Here is a 20,743-nt window from a genome sequence, read left to right as displayed (position 1 = left end):
TCCACAAAGATGGGAAGAAACCCACACAAAAAGGCGGAAAACACCTGAAATCAGAATGTCTCTCCTCCTACAAGGGATCGCAGCTCCTCATCAGCAACGCAACAAGGGCTGATGGAGAATGAGTGTGATGAATTGACAATATCAGCCTTCAGAAGGTGGATAATATGAAACTTCTGTGAACTAAAAGAACATGTTCTAACCCAATGCAAAGAAACTAAGAATCTTGAAAAAAGGTTTGACGAAATGCTAACGAGAATAGACAATTTAGAGAGGAATATAAGTGAATTAATGGAGCTGAAAAACACAATATGAGAACTTCACAAAGTATGCACAAGTTTTAACAGCTGAAATGATCAAGCAGAAGAAAGGATATCAGAGGTCGAAGACCAACTTAATGAAATAAAACGAAAAGACAAGGTTAGAGAAAAAAGGGTAAAAAGGAATGAGCAAAGTCTCCAAGAAATATAGGACTATGTGAAAAGACCTAATCTACATTTGATAGGTGTACCTGAATATGACGAAGAGAATGAATCCAAGCTGGAAAATATTCTTCAGGATATTATCCAGGAAAACATTCCCAACCTAGCAAGGCAGGTCAATACTCATCTTCAGGTAATACAGAGAACACCACAAAGATATTCCTCAAGAAGAGCAACCCCAAGGCACATAATCATTAGGATCACCAGGGTTGAAATGAAGGATAAAATACTAAGGGCAGCCAGAGAAAAAGGTCAGGTTACTCACAAAGGGAAGCCTATCAGACTCACAGCAGATCTCTCAGCAGAACCCCTGTAAGCCAGAAGAGAGTGCAGGCCAATATTCAACATCCTTAAAGAAAAGAACTTTCAACCCAGAATTTCATATCCAGCCAAACTAAGCTTCATATGTGAAGAAAAAATAAAATATTTTGCAAACAAGCAAGTACTCAGAGATTTCATCACCACCAGGCCTGCTTTACAAGAGCTTCTTAAAGAAGCATTACATATAGAAAGGAACAACCAGTATCAGCCATTCCAAAAACATACCAAAAGGTTAAGAGCATCACCATAATGAAGAATCTACATCAACAAATGGGCAAAACAGCCAGCTAGCATTAAATGGTAGTATCAAACTCACATATATCAATATTAATCCTAAATTTAAATGGACTAAATGCCCCAATCAAAAGACACAGACAGGCAAATTGGATAAAAAGCCAAAACCCATCGGTATCTTGTATCCAGACCCATCTCACATGCAAGGATACAAAAAGACTCAAAACAAAGGGATGGAGGAAGATTTACCCACCAAATGGAGAGGGGGAAAAAAAAAAAAAAAAGAAGTAGGAGTTGCAATTCTCGTCTCTGATAAAATAGACTTTAAAGCAACAAAGACCAAAAGAGACAAAGAAGGACATTACATAATGGTAAAAGGATCAATTCAACAAGAAGAGCTAACGATCCTAAATATATACGTACCCAATACAGGAGCACCCAGATACATAAGGCAAGTTCTTAATGACTTACAAAGAGACTTAGACTCCTACACAATAATAGTGGGAGACTTTAACATCACATTGTCAATATTAGACAGATCAACAAGACAGAAAATTAACAAGGATATCCAGGACTTGATCTCAGACCTGGAACAAGTAAACTTAATTAACATTTACAGAACTCTCCACCCCAAATCCACAAAACATACATTTTTCTCAGTATCACATCACACCTGTTCTAAAAGTGACTACATAATTGGAAGTAAATCACTCCTCAGCAATTGCATAGCATTTCACAGGTTTAAATGAAATAGTGGTTGGCTGCTTGTTTGTTATTTTCCTCCCTTATTACTTCTTGTCTTCATTGTTAAGCAAATTTATTGGCATAAAAGAGGTTTGCAATACCTATTTTTAGACTGCATTCTAGCCTGGGCAATAGAGGAAGATTCCCATTCTCTCTCCCTCTTTCTGTTTCTTTCTCTCTTTCATTCTTTTTCTTTCTCTCTCTCTTTTTTCTTTTCTTTCTTTTTTTTCTCTTTCAAAAAAAAAGAATATTTAGCTCCAATTTCTGGAGGGAGCAGTATGAAATAATTTGTGGTTATATCTGAAAACTAACATAGTGTCTAGCAAATTTGGGGAGATATACAGATGTACTGCATTGTAAATATCTTGTTTCTCCCTAAAGTTTCACCTGCTGCCTACTGCCTTTATTATTCACTAGGCTGTGGCAATTATGGCTGTGTTGTTCTAATAATGACTTTCTCTTTTGTCCATTCCTTCTGTTAATATATTTAATAATGGAATTCTTTTGCCACAAAAAAAAGTCACTCAACTGTCTCACAATATTTTTAGCATAATTGTGAGGTTAATCTACTGCTGGAAAGCTTTGTATGGGTACAGCTAGTCATATTAATTGGAGGACTCCAAGATATTTTTATTGCTGAGTTCATCTACAGGATACACACGGACCTAAACTAGGCACATTAAATTTTTATTTTATTTTAATAGAAGTCTGCAAAGTTTCTTCCATATTGCCAGGCAATCTGATTCATTTGAAGATAAGTACAATTTTTATCTTTCAAATATGTTATGGCTTCCTCATGTTTTAGCTTGATCTTAACTATAAAATATCACTTATATACAGATGCTTTCTTATTTCACACATACACACAGAATAAACATGTTATAAAAGGTGATAATTTGACATTGTGAGGTTAGGCAAAGACCCATTTACCAATTTACCAGAAAGCAATTTTCAGTTAAAGGAAAATACATTTGAGTAATGTATTATCTTTGGATGAACTCATATTATGTTGCTTAATCTATTTATAGTTAATTTAGTTATTATGTGTGTGCTGTTTTAAAGTTTCAAAGTTTTCTCATACATAGTCTCATTTTTAGTTTTACCTAAACATATTTATATGTGGTGCAATTTTATTTTGCAATGCCTAAGTATGGGCCCCACAAAGTTGAAATGTTTGTGATTAAAATATTGTAGAAAAAAGAAAAATTATAATTAACTGTCCCTATGTACTTTCAATTTTTTAGTTTTTTTTAATTGCTCAATTGACATATTTTCTGCCTGTAAAAATTGAACATTTTGTGCAAAAATGAAATGTACCATAGGTTTCCTCATTAAATGAGCAATTTTTTAAGAATTTAATAGTGGGCAGAACTCAATGGCTCATGCCTGTAATCCCAGAACTTTGGAAGGCTAAGGCAGGAGGATCAGTTGAGGCCAGGAATGGGAGACCAACCTGGGCAGGATGCTGAGACCTCATCTCCACAAATTTTTTTTCATTAAAAAACTTTAATGGACTTTTATTGAGGGACAAAGTTTTCAAAAACTTAAAGATGTTAAGTGAGGGAAATATACACACACATGAACACACACACACATTTATAGAAAACCTTAGTCATTCATAACAGTGACAAAAAGCTTCCTGGACATTGTTGTGATGATGGTTGATGGATATCTCCATATTGATTTGAAAATCTTTAAGACTTGATAGAAATAACAGCCATTACAAATGATAGCTTCCTTCACAATATTAAGGAATATTAAGCTCAGATAAAGATACGGTTTTCACTGGAACTCAGTCAATTATCAGCATCACCAAATCAGATATGGGAAAATTCAAAGCTATTAAGTATGTCACAGATCCTGTGTAATAACACCTTACTACTACTGAAATTCAATCCATTATCTTTCTAAAGAAAGAAGTGATTTTCAGAAGCTTTTTGAAGTAAATACAGGAAAGCAATTAAGTGATTTGAGCACCTATAATGCAAAATTACCTGGTCAAATAAGTAAAATAAGAGGAGGAAGAGACCGTGGCAACTATAAAACTTAAAACAGAAAACAAATAGACAGCATTGCCCTGAGTAGTTGCCAGCAAATTCTTCTTTTAATAGTGTCTCAGTGACATCACCATATTCCTGGGTCACATCCTCAATCCTTCAAACTTAGAAATCTTTTCCTTTTTTCCTTCAATATGCTAAGAATGGTAGACCTCTCAAGGACAGGTCCATATTAATCAAGCTTGCAAGACTGACATATAAAGCTAGAATTACATTTTCATGATTTTACAGTGACACACACAACCAGAAAGGGAACAGGCACTTACATTCTCCAGACACTACTATTTTTCTCCCTGTAATGACCCTGTATGGGCACATAACTTATTTACCAAAAAAGCAATCTGAAGCTCTACAGTAGACCACATCAGAGAAAATTGTGATAGAGACAAAAAGAGGTGAACATATTCACATGGTGCCTGGTGACAAAAACACTTGGTGGGTTTAGGTATAGGGGTGAGGGAAAGAGGTAGAGACAACACCATAGAGACTACCTCCTAGAAATTTGACTATGAAAGGGGACAGGGAAATAATGCTAGCGGAAGGACGCCAGAAAAACACAGAAGTTTATTTGTCAGTATAGATTGCTACATATCATGTATATCATAAATTATATGATGGCTATCATGTTACATCATAGATAACGCTTGGGAAACTGCAATCAACTGCTTGTAATGAGTGTCTACTGTGGCAACAGAACCAATCACTAGGGTTAACTTTCTAACAATATAACAGCTAGAATCCTGACCTGCTCACTTCTCACCAGCTTGCCACAACACTTCCTTCTTACTCTATGCCTAGGAGAGTCTCATCTCTCAGGTAGACAGTCCATACTGCTACTGTTAATAGTGTTGGTGACTGCACCCTCCACTTCTTGGGTCTCATCCTCACTACCTCCAGTACAACTGGCTTGTCCAGGTGGCTTTGGTTCTTGCATCGTATTCTGGGCCTATACTACCACAGCTTTCTTTGAGAAAACTCATTCCTCATGTATCAGTGATGAACCAATTCTCTCCCTCTTCTAGGGATATTGATGCAGACACTCCCTCACTTCATAACAAGCAAAGCCTGTTTGCTTAAACTTGGCTTGTTGACTTTACTTGAAACAACTATGAATTCAGAAGTCCGTGTGGCCCAGTCTCAGAGCAGAATTACTATCATATACATACAGCTCCACTAACCACATTTTTCGAAGTGTTTTAATGGCATTTTGACACACTATAAAAAGGAGATATAGCTCACAGCCTTGCTTCTAAAATACTGTTTCCCTCCATCCATATCCCACAATTGATGGAAAATCAGTTTCTTCTCTATTATAAATTTCCAAAACAAATTCCAACCAATTTCTTCTCAAATTTTTTTTTATCCATATTTAGAATCTTTTACTCCCACTTCCGACCTCCCTTTTCCTGATTTTGCATCGCGGAGGTGGCACAGATGGAACATCCTTGTGCTGACAGAGGACAGGCTGCAAAGAATCACTTGTTAGTTTTGATCTCCCCACACCTTAACAGCCAGAGAAAATGTGACTTTTTTCTTTCACCCAACCCTTTATTGCGTGGCTTTGGGGAAAATTCCTTAATCACATTAGTATCCATGTTTGACATTTGCCAAAGAAGAGTATTCATTTCTTCTGCTCCTATAGAAGAAATTTGGGGAAACAAAATATGAGAATAGGTATAAAAACAGATATAATTTGGGGGAGGAAAATGGAGGAAAGAGAGGCGCTGTTATTTACAAAATTTCCTTTACTACTATGATAATTCTACTGCTAATAAATGAGAATGGTGAGGAATCTGATTTGCTTTATAAAATTCATCACTTCTCTGTTCGCATGTACAACCTTTCTTATCCTAAAGAAAAGAAGACCAAGATAAAAGAAAATATTAACAAAAGCTTTCTAAAATGAAGCAGGTGAAAAACAAGTACTTATGACTGAAATGAGGAAAAAGAGTTCCTTGGAAAAAATTTTAAATTGTTGGGCCTACTTGTAAGTGAAAAATAAAAGATTACACTGGATGCTAAGGGATCTGAAACCTATCAGAGATTTGGGAGAAAATTTACAGATCACAAACAAAAACATAAACTCCCTGCTATGACTGTAACTCAGAAAACAGTCTCCCAAGGCCCTGAGGATGCTGCTTTTATTCTACTGTAAAATAATTCTTATGATTGGGAGACTGGAAAATGCTCCACTAAGAATAGTAACTATAGGACTGACAGTCTCTGAGCGAATCATAAAAGTAAGCAATTTTTTGGCAAGAGGAGAAAGGTCTTGTGATATTCTACCTTAATGGAAATGGGCAAATGGAGGAGGAGTATATGAAACTGCTAAATTATTGTTTCAAATGAAACGCTTTGGGACCCTAATTCCTGGAATCTCATGCAAATGCTGTAGTGTTATAGAGGCAGAGAATGGAGTTTTCTGTGATTTCTCATTGTCTAGAGCAGAGATCTTCTAACTGTAGTAGGGAGCTTGCAAAAACTACAGACGTCAGAGAACTAGCCCCAAAAATTCTAATTCAGAAAGTATAAAATGGAGAATGGGGGTCTGGATTTTTAACAAGCATCCCACGAGGTCGAGTGCAGGCATCATATGAGCCACATTTTGAGACACAAGTCTCAAAAAAAAGTCAAGTCTGAAGGTTTTAGAAGGGGATTCAAAGCCTGCAATATTCCAAGTATTAATTATCTTTTCCATCCTCCTTCTCAATATATCCCTCTACAGCCTTTCTCTCCAGCCATCCAGCCTACTGACCATCAATTATTCTATGCCTTCAGGCCGACTCACCTGTTGAACTCAGCTTAAAAGGTATCCCCCATTGAAATGCATCAAAACTCTACTTAAAGTATGTCTTCTGCATTTAACATTTTCTCTATTTAATTATACTACCTTTCATTTAAAGATATATTCTGTGCCTTGCATTTTGAAATACTAAGTTGTTATTTACTATTTCATCTGCTTTCACTTAATCTTGCATTATAGATTATAGTGAGTTTGCTCTCTGTATCTGCTTCTTCTAGTTGTTTTTAAGCTCTTTGAGAAAAAAGACATGCAAGCATTCCAAAAAATATTTGTTTAATTGAATTAACACATTTTTACATGGTTCGTATCTAGCACCTCAAAATCTTCCCATTATTATACCAAGGAAGGAAACAAAATCTCAGTTTGCATAAGTCAAATTTGAATGTCTGATCAAAAGTAATCTAGGCGTTCCCAAAATGATACTTAATTGCTTTGTCCTCTGGGTAGACCCTGTGTTGTACTGTTCAAATCCTGAAGGACTTAGAAACAAACTGCCTCTGCTCATCCAGAAAGGTGAGAGGTCCATGGAGAATTATTTCTCAGTGCTTGGCTCTTAATGAATTGCATAGGCTGAAGAGAGCTGCCTTGTCCAAAAGGGTCACATTCTCTTTATTGGGTCACCTACATCAAATGACTGATCTACAGGAGGAAATAGCCCTCTTCCCCTAATGCACAACAGCTCTGAAGGTTCATTGCACCTTTAAAGCTCCCTTCAAGGTCAGCTGAATTTCCCATTGAGGACTGACTTTTCCCTCTGCCCAAACCTGCCTCCTTCTCCTCTCTTCTACAAGCATTGGTCTTAATAGTACTCACGAATGCAATTTTTGTATACTAATTTCTTTCTCAGAATCTGTTTCCTGGAGAACCCAACTTGTACTATGGCTTATAAGCTTATATTTGCTGTCTTTGTGCCTAGAATCCTCTTCACCCTTCCATAGCCATAGCTAGCATGAACATTATGAGAAAAAAATCAACAAATGTTTCTTTGGTGTCAGGCCTGCACCCATTCGTTTTTTGTTTTTGTTTTTGGATAGGATCTCTCTGTCACCCAGGCTGGAGTGCAGTGGCATGATCTCAGCCTACTGCAAACTCCGTTCCCTGCGTTCAAGCAATTCTCGTGCCTCAGCCTCCTGAGTACCTGGGATTACAGGTGTGTGCCACTGTGCCCTGCTAATTTTTTGTATTTTTGGCAGAGGAACGGTTTCACTGTGTTGGCCAGGCTGGTCTTAGACTCATGACCTCAAGTGATCCATCAGCCTCAGTCTCCCAAAGTGCTGGGATTACAGGTGTGAGCTACCACAACTGACCTCCACCCATTCTCACATGTACATTCCTCATGTTAATCCTTCAAATATCCCAAACTTGTATGTGCCACTGGAACATCCTTGCCTTCAGAGCTCAGTCTCTTGGCCTCTCCCTGACTACCCTATCAGAAACAGCTTCCCTGTCCACTTGCCCTCCAGGGCTTCTCTCTTGACTCAGTCTGCTTTATGCTGCTATAACAGAATACCTGGGAGTACGTAATTTATAATAAATGAAAATTTACTTTCTCACAGTTCTGGAGGCTGCAAAGTCCAAGATTAATGTGCCAGCATCTGCTGAAGACATCTTTGCAATCTCAGCGCTTGGTGAGAAGCAGATGGCTAAGAGTACAAACCCACTCTCTCAAGCTCTTTCTATGATGGCATCAATCTATTCATTAGGGCAGAGCCCTTATGACCCAAACACCTCCCAATAGGCCTTACCTCCTAACACTGTCTCACTGGGGATCAAGTTTCCAACACATGAATTTTGGGGACACATTTATACTATAGCATATATTTTGCTTTTATTTTAATTTATAGCATCTCTTACTACCTGAAATTATTTGTCTTGTTTATTTGCAGACTTATGGTTTGTCTCTAGCAGAATGCAAGCTATATAAAGGCAAGGACTTTGTCTTGTTCATGGTTTTAGCACCAGTGCCCACAACAGACACTGGTAGGTCCTCAAAACTTAATGGTTGAATAAGAAAATCTTAATATTAAATGAATGAAATACTTTTACAAGTAGATCACTTGCATAGAAACTGAATTTTGTGAATCTGTTTTCTCAAGAAATCACTTACTTCTTAGTATGAAATAATTTAAAGTGGCTAATACCTAAATTGGGCTGCAGCAAGGACTGTATTTGAGTCACACACAGAAATTCTGCCAGCAGAAAGTGATAAATTCTCAGAAAAGAGAGAATGAGAGAAAACCCATTCTAATAAGGGAAATCATCTCTGTCCAAATTAGCAACTTTTCAACCAATGGTGAGGGTAGAGTGTGATAGATAACAATATACTATAATTCAGGGCATTTAACAGTGTACTATGACACTACATTCTTGAGGGGGAGCTTTTTGAAAAATCAGTGTGAAGACTCCCACTGTTGAGGCTGCAGCTGTTCTGTGGAGTGGCAGAGAGATGTTCACCAGAATTTTGAACTCTGTCTAACAAGCCCCTCCAAGCTTGTGAACTCCCTGCCGTTTGCCTGTTAGCCTCCCGTCTGGCAGAAAGACTGCGGCCGCTGTGCTGACATTCATCACTGAGAGTTCTGGCCCGGTGCTGCCACTCCCAGGCCGACTTACTCACTCAATATCAGCATGTCGGAGCACTAGACAGAAGTTGTCTCTGGGGTGGCGAGCAGTTGAGGGGAGGAGGCCAGGCTACGAGGAAAGGCAATTTCCCCCCCAGTATGATCCTGTTCTAGGTTAAAACCATAGAAAGAAAGCATTTGAAGGTAGTCTCCCAAATAACCCTTGGAAGAGAATGCATTTAAAAGTCTCCATATGATAGAAAAAGAAGGGAAACATTTGGGTCTTGTGTTAATAGTGAATGAGATATTTTCTGAGAGAAAGTAGAGAACTGAGAAATAATCACAAGATATATAGATGCCTACTGGCAAAATTGTTCTTCAGATTAAATTTAATACAGTAATACACCAGGCAAATAAAGTACAAAGGAGTAGATATCTTTAAATGTCACTCCCTAAGTTGGGGGAAAATTAAAGCGAGTGGAAAACATCTCTCACAAAACCATACAAAAACTTTCATAGGTGGTCAGGTGAGTTACAGTAAGAAAGAAAAAGTTATAAAGAGAAAGAGTCAGCCAAGGTTCTATAACTAGTCTTATGCTTGCATTATTTCTCAGGTTAGCTCTCCAAACCTCCCTTGGAGAAATTATAGTCTTAGTATCCATATGCAGAAACTGAGGATCAGAGAAGTCAGGTGGGTCAGCGTAAGGTATGACAAGCCCTGGATGATGGAGTCACATGGGCCTTTGCAGTCCATTTTCTATTGGCTCTGCCCTCTAGCACCCTAAGTGTCCAGGACCAGCCTTCACTCTGCCTCTGGAAGACAATGAGTGGTTCTGCACATTTAGAATTTTCCAATCCAAAACTTCATATATTTGGAATATTCTTCTCCCTTCCTTCTTTAGGTTCTACTTACCATCCATGCCTTAGGGTCTGTCAGTTCAAATGTTTCTTCCTCACAGGGACCTTTCCTGATACCCCTTAGGACTAAAGATCACCACTCTCTACCTGGCACTGGCAAATTTAGGGAAGAAGATATAAATATATTTTATGTATATGTATAAATGTATATATGTGTGTATGTGTATATATATATGTGTGTGTGTGTGTATATACTTTATTTAGTAAAACTATTTCCCATGCAGTATTTTGAACATATTTATACTAAAAATTATTTCTCACTGATTGTGAATTCAAACGTTAGTGGACATTCTGAAACATATCTGGCAGCCCCTGCCTCTGTCCCATCATCCCAAATTGTGTCTATCTAGGGCCTCCTTATAGTGGACCATACCTCAAATCATTACACATATTTCAATTATAAATTTGTGGGATTATTTGGTTTAATGTCTTACCTTCTCCACTAAACAGTGTCTGGGTGTTTATCCTTGCAGTTTTGATAGCTGGAACAGTGCCTGACTAATAGTAAGCACCCAGCAAATCTCTCCTGAATAAATGGTGGCATAAAGTCATGATCAAAACACCAGCATGTGCCAAAGTCCGTGTTCGTTTTTCACCTCTACAGGTGGTGATATATGAAAGACAGATATTTGTCACAACACGTAACATGGACATTTATAAACATTGAAAAGCCAATTCTATTGATCACAGTGATAAAAAAGGAAAATACTATTAGGTCATAATTTCTTTTCTAAATTTGATAATGTTAATTGCTCATTTTTCATCCCAGACATTTTCACAGTAAAATTGTTGAAACTCTCAACATTCTATTTTATTTGATAGAAACTTAAATGTTGGTCTCTGAAGGAGCTGGACCTGGAGTATAGTCTCAATGCTGAAAATATGGCACGCAGTGTTGTTATTGGTTCTGTTCATGTACAAGAATTTCTAAACCATGCAAGGATGATTTATAGATCCTATGTCCTTGCCAGAGGCTTAACATTTCCAAATAGGCTTTTGCACAATGAGGTGTAAAGTTCATGGGCTGCTGTTGCAATGAGCTTTACATAAGCAACCTCCAGGAACTGATTCAATAGCCAACTCGAAAATTGTTGATAGCCAAGGCCCACTGTGCTGCTGTCAACTTTGGTTAAACTGGTTATATTATTTTTGTAGAGCAAAGCAAAGAATACTCTGGATAAACATGTCTGATATTTTCTTCTGAAAAATTTTATACCAGTAGTTTTCTTTTTAAAGTTTTATTAAAGTATGATTTATAGATGACAAGTTGCACATATTTAATGAAATATTTTGATGAGTTTGGAGCCATGATAGCATCACCATAATCAAGGTACTAAATATATTCCTCCCCTCTGAAACTGTCCCCTGGTTTTTTTGTTTGTATTTTGTGTTGGGGGCAGAGATAATAAGAACACTTAACATTAGAGCCTCCTAACATATTTTAAAGTGCACAGTGATATATCCTTAAATATAAGGATAATAGTATTTTTATAGCTATACAAAAGAGAAAGTACATCTCTTATGGAGAAACCATTATTTGAAGACAGATTTGTCACATACAAATATCCAGTCCACCAGTGTTGTACCACGAAAATTTCCAGATTTTTCTTGTGTGTGTACAAATGAGTAGCTTCATATATTCACGTCCCTGGCATAATAACGTTTGGTGCCTCTTTGATAACTATTGGACTTGCCTTGTTTGTGGAAATTCCCCCAAAGGTCTCATGTTCATCAACTTTTATGTTCTTCTCTTTGTCCACGCACCACTTCTGCAAGAAAATTGATTCTAAAACCCAGGCTAATTTCAGCTGGAATTCGTGCTGAGGACCCAAGACTGGAGGTCTGCAGATCTAAAAATGCCCCCTCCCTGCTTTTTTTTTCGAAATGGAGTCTTGCTCTGTCACCAGGCTGGAGTGCAGTGGCATGATCTCGGTTCACTGCAACCTCCGCCTCCCGCTTCAAGTGATTCCCCTGCCTCAGCCTCCTGAGTAGCTGAGACTATAGGCAAGTGCCACCACACACCGCTAATTTTTTTATATTTTAGTGGAGACAGGGTTTCACCATGTTGGCCAGGATGGTCCATGATCTCCTGATCTCGTGATCTGCCCACCTCAGCCTCCCAAAGTGCTGGGATTACAGGCATAAGCCACCACGCCCAACCCTGCTTTGATGAGAGTGATTATTCATATGCACTATGTCTCCTTCTCACCATCACACAAACAACAAAATTAATATTCATTCTATTTACTTCTTGTGACTTTTTCAGAAAATGAAATGAGTTAATAAGTGCAAAAGCATATTTAAGAAAGTTGAAAGTGATAGACAGCTATTTGATACTTACAGTTGTTTCTGAACGTGATGCTAACTTGTATTATAAGACCTTTATTTATAAAGACAAAAACAAATATAAATCTATGCATTCCAAGACAAGCAAACAAATAGAACTTTACAAAGTCATTTATTCTTTTTGAAAAGATAAACCCATTTGGAGGTTACATATTATTTGATTTGTTTTGAAATCTGAAACAATTATCCATAACATTGCCTCTGGCCATAATTAATATTAGAAACTTAAGTCATTTATCAAATACATGCTGGCTAAATTATTAAGAATCTTTCAGAAGATATTGCATCCAAAACATTTCCACTTAAGGAACAAAGTAAAAGTCTGGGCTTGTAAAATATGGATAGGGTGTAATTAAGTTCAGTTTTTACTAAGCTTATGGACAAAGTTTCTACTGAGAAGTTACTGTTTTTACCATAAATATCTTCAATCTTGTTTTAACAATGGAGTTGAGAAGAACTTGTAGAATCTCATGTGTGCAGTTGAAGAGACTGAGGATCAATGGGATAAAACCTACTTCCTAGCAGATCAGAGATGCCAGTGGAAGTCTCTGATTCTCTGGCTAATCCCTTATTCATGCTTTACTGTACTTGGGCACTGGCTTATCTTCAGAGTTCAATAAAGGTTATGGTCACTATTTACAAATTGCTCCAGATATGGCGAATTGAATAAACTAAGTAGAATATCATTTGAATAAACAAAATAATGATTGAGAATTAAACTATGAAAGTATATTGTGTTGTGGAAAAAAGTAGGAAGATTTGGTTTGAGAGTTAAGAAGGGAAAGTGGTGATATGTGACACTTTTAAATTAGATTGTTTAACTAGTTTGAATTAACATTTATTAAAATCTTCATATAACACTGAGTTATAGCCATAATATTCATAAGATATAGATATATACACACACACACAAACACCTCCCATATATCGGTGTGTGTGTGATCCATTGATGTGCTCAGCAACAATTAATTGATCCCTTATTATATTCCACCCAAGCATTGGGTATGCCTTTGAGCATATATAAATGAAAGATACAGCATTTCTCAAGGGGCCTGTAGTCAAGTGGAATGATTGAAGTTTGCATCAATTAACATAAAACCCAATTTCTGAGTAGTTCTTTGAAAATTATTGATACTTTTGCAGAACATTATACTGGAAGAACAAGCTCAGGGCTTTCAAAATTTAAAATATTAGAATGAGGCATACATACTAAACTACATTATAAAGGGATACACACTAACTTAAATATGGATTACTTATGGTTTCTTTGAAAAAATGAATAGAAGGGAGAAAAATATATAGAAGGGAGATTTGAAGAAAATCATTTCCACTGCATCTTTTAGTCTCAAAGAACCAGAACTAATGTTAAGATGTCTTATTTCTTTTTAAAGCTAGAGTTTTAACAATGTTAGTATCAGGTACTTTTCATGAGTTAAGAATTATTAACAAAGATATAAAAGCCAATATGACATGAAAAGAAGCTGATGGAAAATTGACATTTTTAGAAGAAAATATGTTTCTTCTATCAAATGTCATCCCTTGGTCTCATTTTAAGTAGTTTAGCCATATTATCTAAAACTAAGACTTCTTTAATATTTTTTAAATATAAATTCAACAACCTGTTCACTACTTTTTCACACAAAATGTTAAATTACTCCTTTCAAATACTGGAGAAATTCATTTCATAAAATTATGTCTATGTGCTAGTGATACCAATTTTATCACTTACTTTCATTTGTTTAAATAAAAAATCCTTTAAAAGTTGTATCTTAGTTTCAAATGACATTTGAACCAGATAGTTATGCTTGTCTTTTAAAGTAAAACCAGTAAAGATAAGACTTACATTACAAATAATTTACCAACAAATGTCAAAAAATGCACTTATTTTAACAAGAAAAAGCAGAAATTATAACAAGTGACATTTTTTTCCTCTCTGTAGCTTTTCTACAGAAGACATCTGCTGTTAACAAATTCATGACATCTATTCAGCCATTTTTTGTTTGAAAGAAGGGGAAATGCCCACTATTTTACTCAAAGATTCTTGAGAATTATTAACAACTTCTAATTTATTCGAATTGTTTTCTCTCTTCATCCCACTGATTTCTCCTTTAGATGCTGACAATGGCCTCTTTCCTTGAAATATTTTTATGAATGGTTTTCAGAGCAGCCATCAGTTTTTCTCTCTCTAAAATTTCTTATATTTTTATTTTCTCTTTGCATCTTTTAATTGTGCATGTTCTGTAAGACTAGGCCTTAATTATCTTGCTTTTCTTTCCTTCACGTACACCTCTATCCAACAGAGAGAGCTCTTTTCTTTTCAGGGTTCTAACTTGTATGTCTGTTCTAATAAGTGGAACTCAGATTGTCGCTTCTGCTTTCTATGCTCACTTCTAGGTTCATATTGCAAATACCTTCAAGATATTTACACTTGAAAATCCCCTCAAATCTCAAACTCAGTATGTCCTCATTGAGCTTATTTTCTATATCTCCAAATCAACTCTTCTTCCCTCCTGTTCTACCTTTGTCAGAGAAGCTATATTCAGATTATGAGACTTCTATATCTTGAACCTTCTTTGATTATTTTCTGGACCAAAGAATGTTCCAATTCCAGAAGTTAGTTCTATGTTGAATTTTTTATTTTAGTAAATCTTACAGACTTTTTAAAAACAAGCCAGATTTAAAGAAGATATTAGCCAATGATCAATTAGCTAAGACAAAAACAATTTCCAATTTAACTGATTAAAGGGACTCTGCTGTGTATTCTCAATGACAAAAAAAAAGTGTCTTCATTGCCTTGAGATTTTATTTAGAAACAGAAATTTTAAGCATCAGAGGAAGTAGCAAATTTGTTTTTTAATTTTTGAATCTCTCTTAACTAAATGTTAAAAATTTAACATGAATTTAAGACTGTAGGTTTTCTTTATTCTTTCAACTGTCTACTCATTTCCAATTCTTTCAGACTCTCATTGAATAAACCCTATTTCTGAAAGTGCTGGAGGTTTTAAGGGACAATATATCTTTTCTATTATTTTGTGTGGAATAATAATATATTAGCCAGAAACCATAACTACAAATAAGAGAGTGTTTTGTGCGAAAACTCATGTAGTGAACTAACATCAGCTCCAAATTAAACCAGCTAGATTCCAGATAAGTGTGTTACAGATGGTGGCAACATAAGGTTTATAAAAACACAAAATGCAGTATTTCTAACAAACATGCTTGCTTCCAATTTTTTAAAATAAATAAGTTTTGTATGGTTTAATGTTTCCCCACCAAAGTTTCTTTCAGCATACAGCTTTTCCTCTTCAGGCATCTCCCAAACCTAGAATTAAGTATCTGAAATGTACACTGTAGAACCACCAAGATTTCTGTAATTGTTACAGCTTCTAGTATAACTCTAATGTGTAACCTTTTCTTGTTTTTGTTTTGTTTTGTTTTCAAAATTCTTATTAGTCCTTTACCAGTTCTATTTGTTCTCTTAACAGCTCATTTGGTGGGAGAGAGGGATGTTGTTCAATAGTATCACAGCTGGTTTTCTCTAGTTGGTAACTACCTGCATATTACACTGGATTACACTTTTATTGCAAATACAACAAATAGCCTTGAGCCACTCTGCTGTTTCAAGGATTTTAAAAAGTTCTCCCTCATCAAGTATTGACTTTTTGCAACTTTTGCCACCAGGTGCAAATTGTATTTCAATTGCATGCTGATCTCCAGGAGAGTTTTGTTTATGCAGTCATTCTCCAGGGACACTGGATGTACAATGCTTTTTGTTCAAGAGTAGCTGATGCTTTGTAGAGCTTTATGGAAACCTACAAGTCAATAGCTGGCTCTAGGGACTCACAAAAAACGGGTAGTGCGCCATGAAAGGTGGCACTGATATTATACCACACTCAATGGGAGTTGAAGGTGTGCGATAGAAGTCACCCAGACTAGGGTTGGATGGCAGTCCATGAAAAATAATTAAGAAGATCCTCCTTTTCAAGATGTGCCTATCCTGCTCCAGTCTTAATCAGAAAATTATCATTGTATAAGTAAACACAAAAGCCTATCTTTTAAGTCTCCTGTCTTTAAATTCTAGGAATAAAAGACCTTTTGTAACATGTATTTTCACTGTCGTAAGTTTTAACAAAGTCCCTATTCTCTTTGAGTAATGATAAAAATGAAAAGGAAACAAAAACAAACATCCTCCACTGAATCTACTTTGGAAATGAGTTGGAAGAAGGAGGGATAGTTTTGAAATATTACAAAGTTTTGAACTCATTGTTTTTTTTAGACAAGCCTCACTCTTTCACCCAAGCTAGAGTGCAGCAGCATGAAAACACCTCACTGCCTCACTGCAGCATCTGTTTTCTAGGCTCAGGCTCGTGTGATCCTCCCACTTCAGCCTTCCAAGTAGCTGGGACCACAGGCAGGCACTGTCATGCCTGGCTACCTTTTCTATTTTTTTTGTAGAGTTGGGGTTTCCCCCATGTTGTTGAGGCTAGTTTCAACTTCCTGGGCTCAAGCCATCTGCCTGCCTTGGCCTCCAAAAGTGCTGGATTACAGGCATAAGCCACTGTGCCCGGCCCAATGTATTTTAATAATAATTTTAATATATATTAGTAATATATATAAGTAAAAATACACAGTTTTGAAAGACAAAACAAAATAATAAATTTAAAAAATTAAAACTTATTCTACATCAGTTCAAGAAACTGATGTTTTTGGGTATTTATTGTAGGCCAGGCAATCTGCTAGGCATTGGGATACTACATGAATAGGACAGCTCCTGCCCTTGAGACAGCTCCTGTATTTGAGTCTGGTGAGAGAGAGAGGCATGTGAATCTTTCATTTCAATAGAATATGGTGACTGCTAATATAGAAGGAAGCCCAGGATAGTCAAACCTTGGTTTCAGGACAAGTTTATTTTAGAATATGGTGTCTAGATGGCAATTTCATATGATTCAACACAATTGATTGTTTTGGCCTAAGGAAGGAGAATGGATTTCAAGAAGGTAAGACGAGCAGAGAGAAAGTAGAAGATGCTTGCAGTAACATGGGTTAGAGACTGGAATGGTGTGTGGAAACACCCAGAAAGGAAGACTGCATTTAGATAATTGCAGAATGAGTCCATTTCTGTCTGTCACACTTTCCTATCTTTCTCAGCTTTCACAGTTGAATATACATTATTATCTCCTTGACTTTGCTAAGTATTTGTAGGAGTTTAAATGAAATCTTTCAAAGTTAACCTTGACTCTGTATTTTGAGTGGCTTTTATTCTGAGTTTACTAAAAACCAGTCTGACCCCATATTTCTAGCGACTGTTGGCTCAGGGGTCTTTTTCTAAGGTAAAGATTTTAGGAATCTCAATGTAGCTATGTTGCTTTGGGGACAGAGTAGAAAGAAATAAACTCAAACTGTGATTACTGTGGTTATCTGAAGAATGGCTTATTATTTGAAATTGCTTTCCTACATATCAATTAGCACACAAAAGAATTTGAAATAACTGAGATATTCACATAAAAATACACTGTAAATCTCTGCAACATCTTTGATATAGGCACATTAAGAGAATTTGAACCTAACCAGGGCTTTAGAATGATAACTTTTTTATCTCTTTTATTAAAGACCATCGGGAGAACTAATAATTGAAATGTTATTTGAAACAGCCTCTGTTCTGGATCTAAATCTCATAAACTTTGTATTATTAGCATTGACCATTAATTTGCACTGCATCAATTGAATTTCTAGCAGCTTGGCAATAGAATTAAACTACCCCTAGGCAGGACTTATAAATAGACAATTATGTACACTTCATGTACATAACTGATGTTCTGCATGTGATAACAAAATATTATATTATCGACTTAGAAATAACATACTTCATTCTGAATGATCACCTCTGATTAACGTAAGCTTGTTTTATCTTCATATTCCCAATTTCTTATAATCTCTGCCATAACTGGGTATTATCAATATAAGATAATTTCTGCAATAATTGTAAACAGTGAAGCATTTGGAAACTGAAAATGAATAGCTACCATTATCCACAGGTATATGCCCTAGGCACCTCTAGAGGGAATGGGGTACAGGAAGCTAAGAAACTTTCATCTTCTCTATAACTTTAAGCAATGTAAGCCTACTTTACTAGCATTAAAGTTCTTTCAAAAAGGGCAGAATTTTGATTTTGGGGTATTAGTCAAATAAATGAAAGACAATGGGAGTTCTAAAGCAAATGTCTGAATGCTCTGGGGTAATTCAATCAAAGAAACAAATGTTTATTGAACAGTCACTGTTGCTTGGACGCTATTTTAGGTCAAGGTAATGGTTCTAATTCCATGGATCTTACATTGCAATAAAACTGACAATACACAAATAAACAATGACTTATTAGTAATAGTGATGAATTATGTATACATAATGAATCAGTAAAACGTGTGGTGAATATCTGCAAGTGATATTTTACATAGAATTGTCAGAGATGGCATCCCTGTGCAAGGTGACATTTGGACTCCTTGACTATGAGAATGAGTAAGCCATACAAAAATCTGGGATAAAAGAGGTTTGTGATACAGAACAGCAAATGGGCCAATTCCAAGGCCCAGGATTGAGAATGAGCTTGGATGCTTTAAGGGTAAAAAAGAAAGGCAATGTGTTTGAAGTTTTGTGAGCATCTGGGAGAATGAATGGAGATTATGTCTAAAGGGTTGGAAGGCTCAGATTCAGTATGGCTCTACTGGCAATAAAAAGGAGATTAGATTTGGAATTTTCCATATGCAATCCAACAGCAAATTTTCTATTTTTTTCTGTCTTCAAAATATATCCAGAATCTGACCACTTCTCATAGACTCTACCACTGTAGTCCTGTTCAAGCCATCATAACTTTCCATCTGGAAATGTATAATAATCTCATAACTACATCCCTTCTTCCACTCTTGCACTCAGTTCCTAACATGTCATCCAGCGATCCTCTTAAAACAAAACTATCTATATGGCCCATAAACTGTGCTTTTGAGTAAATTAGAAAAAGATATTCACTATGGGCAGATGTGTTTGAAAAAGGAGCCCCATCTGGACAGAAGAATCAGAAAAACACCTTCCTGGGATTTCAATCCTTTTCATCACTTCTGCCATGCTTCTATGCAGTGCACCAATCATACAACTGCAGAAGACGACAGGCCATAGTTCCTACATCCCTTTCCTGTTTTATATTTTTCCACAATTCTTAGCTTCTAAAATATGACTTGACTAATGTTTTCATTACCTTCCTTTACCCTCTTCTTCTACTAGAATGTCAGTTCCACAAAGGCATAAATTTTAGTTTTATTGACTTATTTGGCAACTCCCAGTGTAATCCTGGCACATAGCAGGTTCTCAATAAATATTAGGTAAGTGAATGACGAACATGACTGTAGCATTTTAACACTCTGGTTGCTGCTGCAGAATGGATGTGAAAACAGGAAAATTATTCAGGAAGCAATACAGAATCTGAGAGATTGTCATTTGTGTCAGGGTGATGGCAAGATAAATGGAAAGAAATGGAGATATGGAGGCCAATGCGGAAATGGAAATGGACTTAGAATCTATTTTCATTGGCATAGTGGACAACACTTGTTGACAGATTATATGAGGAAAAACGAAAAAGGGGATAGTCGAGGATGACTTGTATGGATTTGATTTGAGTAATTAAATGAATAAAGACACAATTTACTGAAATAAGAAATGCAGAAAAAAAAGAGATTTGAGTGCAGAAGAACGTAGTGGCATGGAAACTAGGACATATATCACTCACCGATTTTTTATTTCCCTCCTATTCTTCTACTTCTCCTCCTCTTCCCTCTTTGTAATAAGCCAAACATGTACAAATAAACCTTTACACTCTCTTTTGTGTTCTTTTGGATTTATGCTCAGAAAAAACTTCCTCACTCTGAAGTAGTTATTTATGTATATTTTTAGTTATTTTAAGATTTCATGTTTTTAAATTCAAATTGTTGAATCATTTGGAATTTATTTGGACATGTAACATTGAGACCTAATTTAATTTTTCCCAAACATTTAACCAATTATCTCAGAAACGTTTGTTCACTTATTGAATTACTGGGTTTTTTCCACACACATATAATTTTCTTTTTTTCATATACCATCTTTTCGTTTATGTTTGAATATGTTTCTGGGACTTCTTTTTGTTCTGTTAACATAGCTATTCTTTCCAAAATATCATAATCTTTTTATTAATGTAGTTAGAGCTCCCTCATTTTTCTTATTTTCAATGTTGGATTGTTCTTAACCATTTATTCTCTA

At 36.0% G+C, this 20,743-nt stretch overlaps 1 long non-coding RNA gene across 3 annotated transcripts in view; it reads left to right on the top strand.

The window, feature by feature from the left end:
- Window positions 1-20,743, top strand: part of LOC108592755 (uncharacterized) — a 378,034-nt gene that overhangs the window by 336,944 nt on the left and 20,347 nt on the right. For 2 of the 3 annotated variants that reach the window (XR_013520537.1, XR_013520536.1), the window contains exon 4: window positions 6,561-6,644. The exons of the other annotated variant lie outside the window; for it this stretch is intronic. This is a non-coding gene — a long non-coding RNA (uncharacterized LOC108592755). The remainder of the gene's footprint in view (window positions 1-6,560; window positions 6,645-20,743) is intronic. 3 annotated transcript variants of the gene reach the window in all.

This window comes from Callithrix jacchus, chromosome 7 (assembly GCF_049354715.1).
Source record: "Callithrix jacchus isolate 240 chromosome 7, calJac240_pri, whole genome shotgun sequence".
In the NCBI taxonomy this organism is placed as follows: Eukaryota; Metazoa; Chordata; class Mammalia; order Primates; family Cebidae; genus Callithrix; species Callithrix jacchus.
This window is presented reverse-complemented; position numbering and strand designations above follow the sequence as displayed.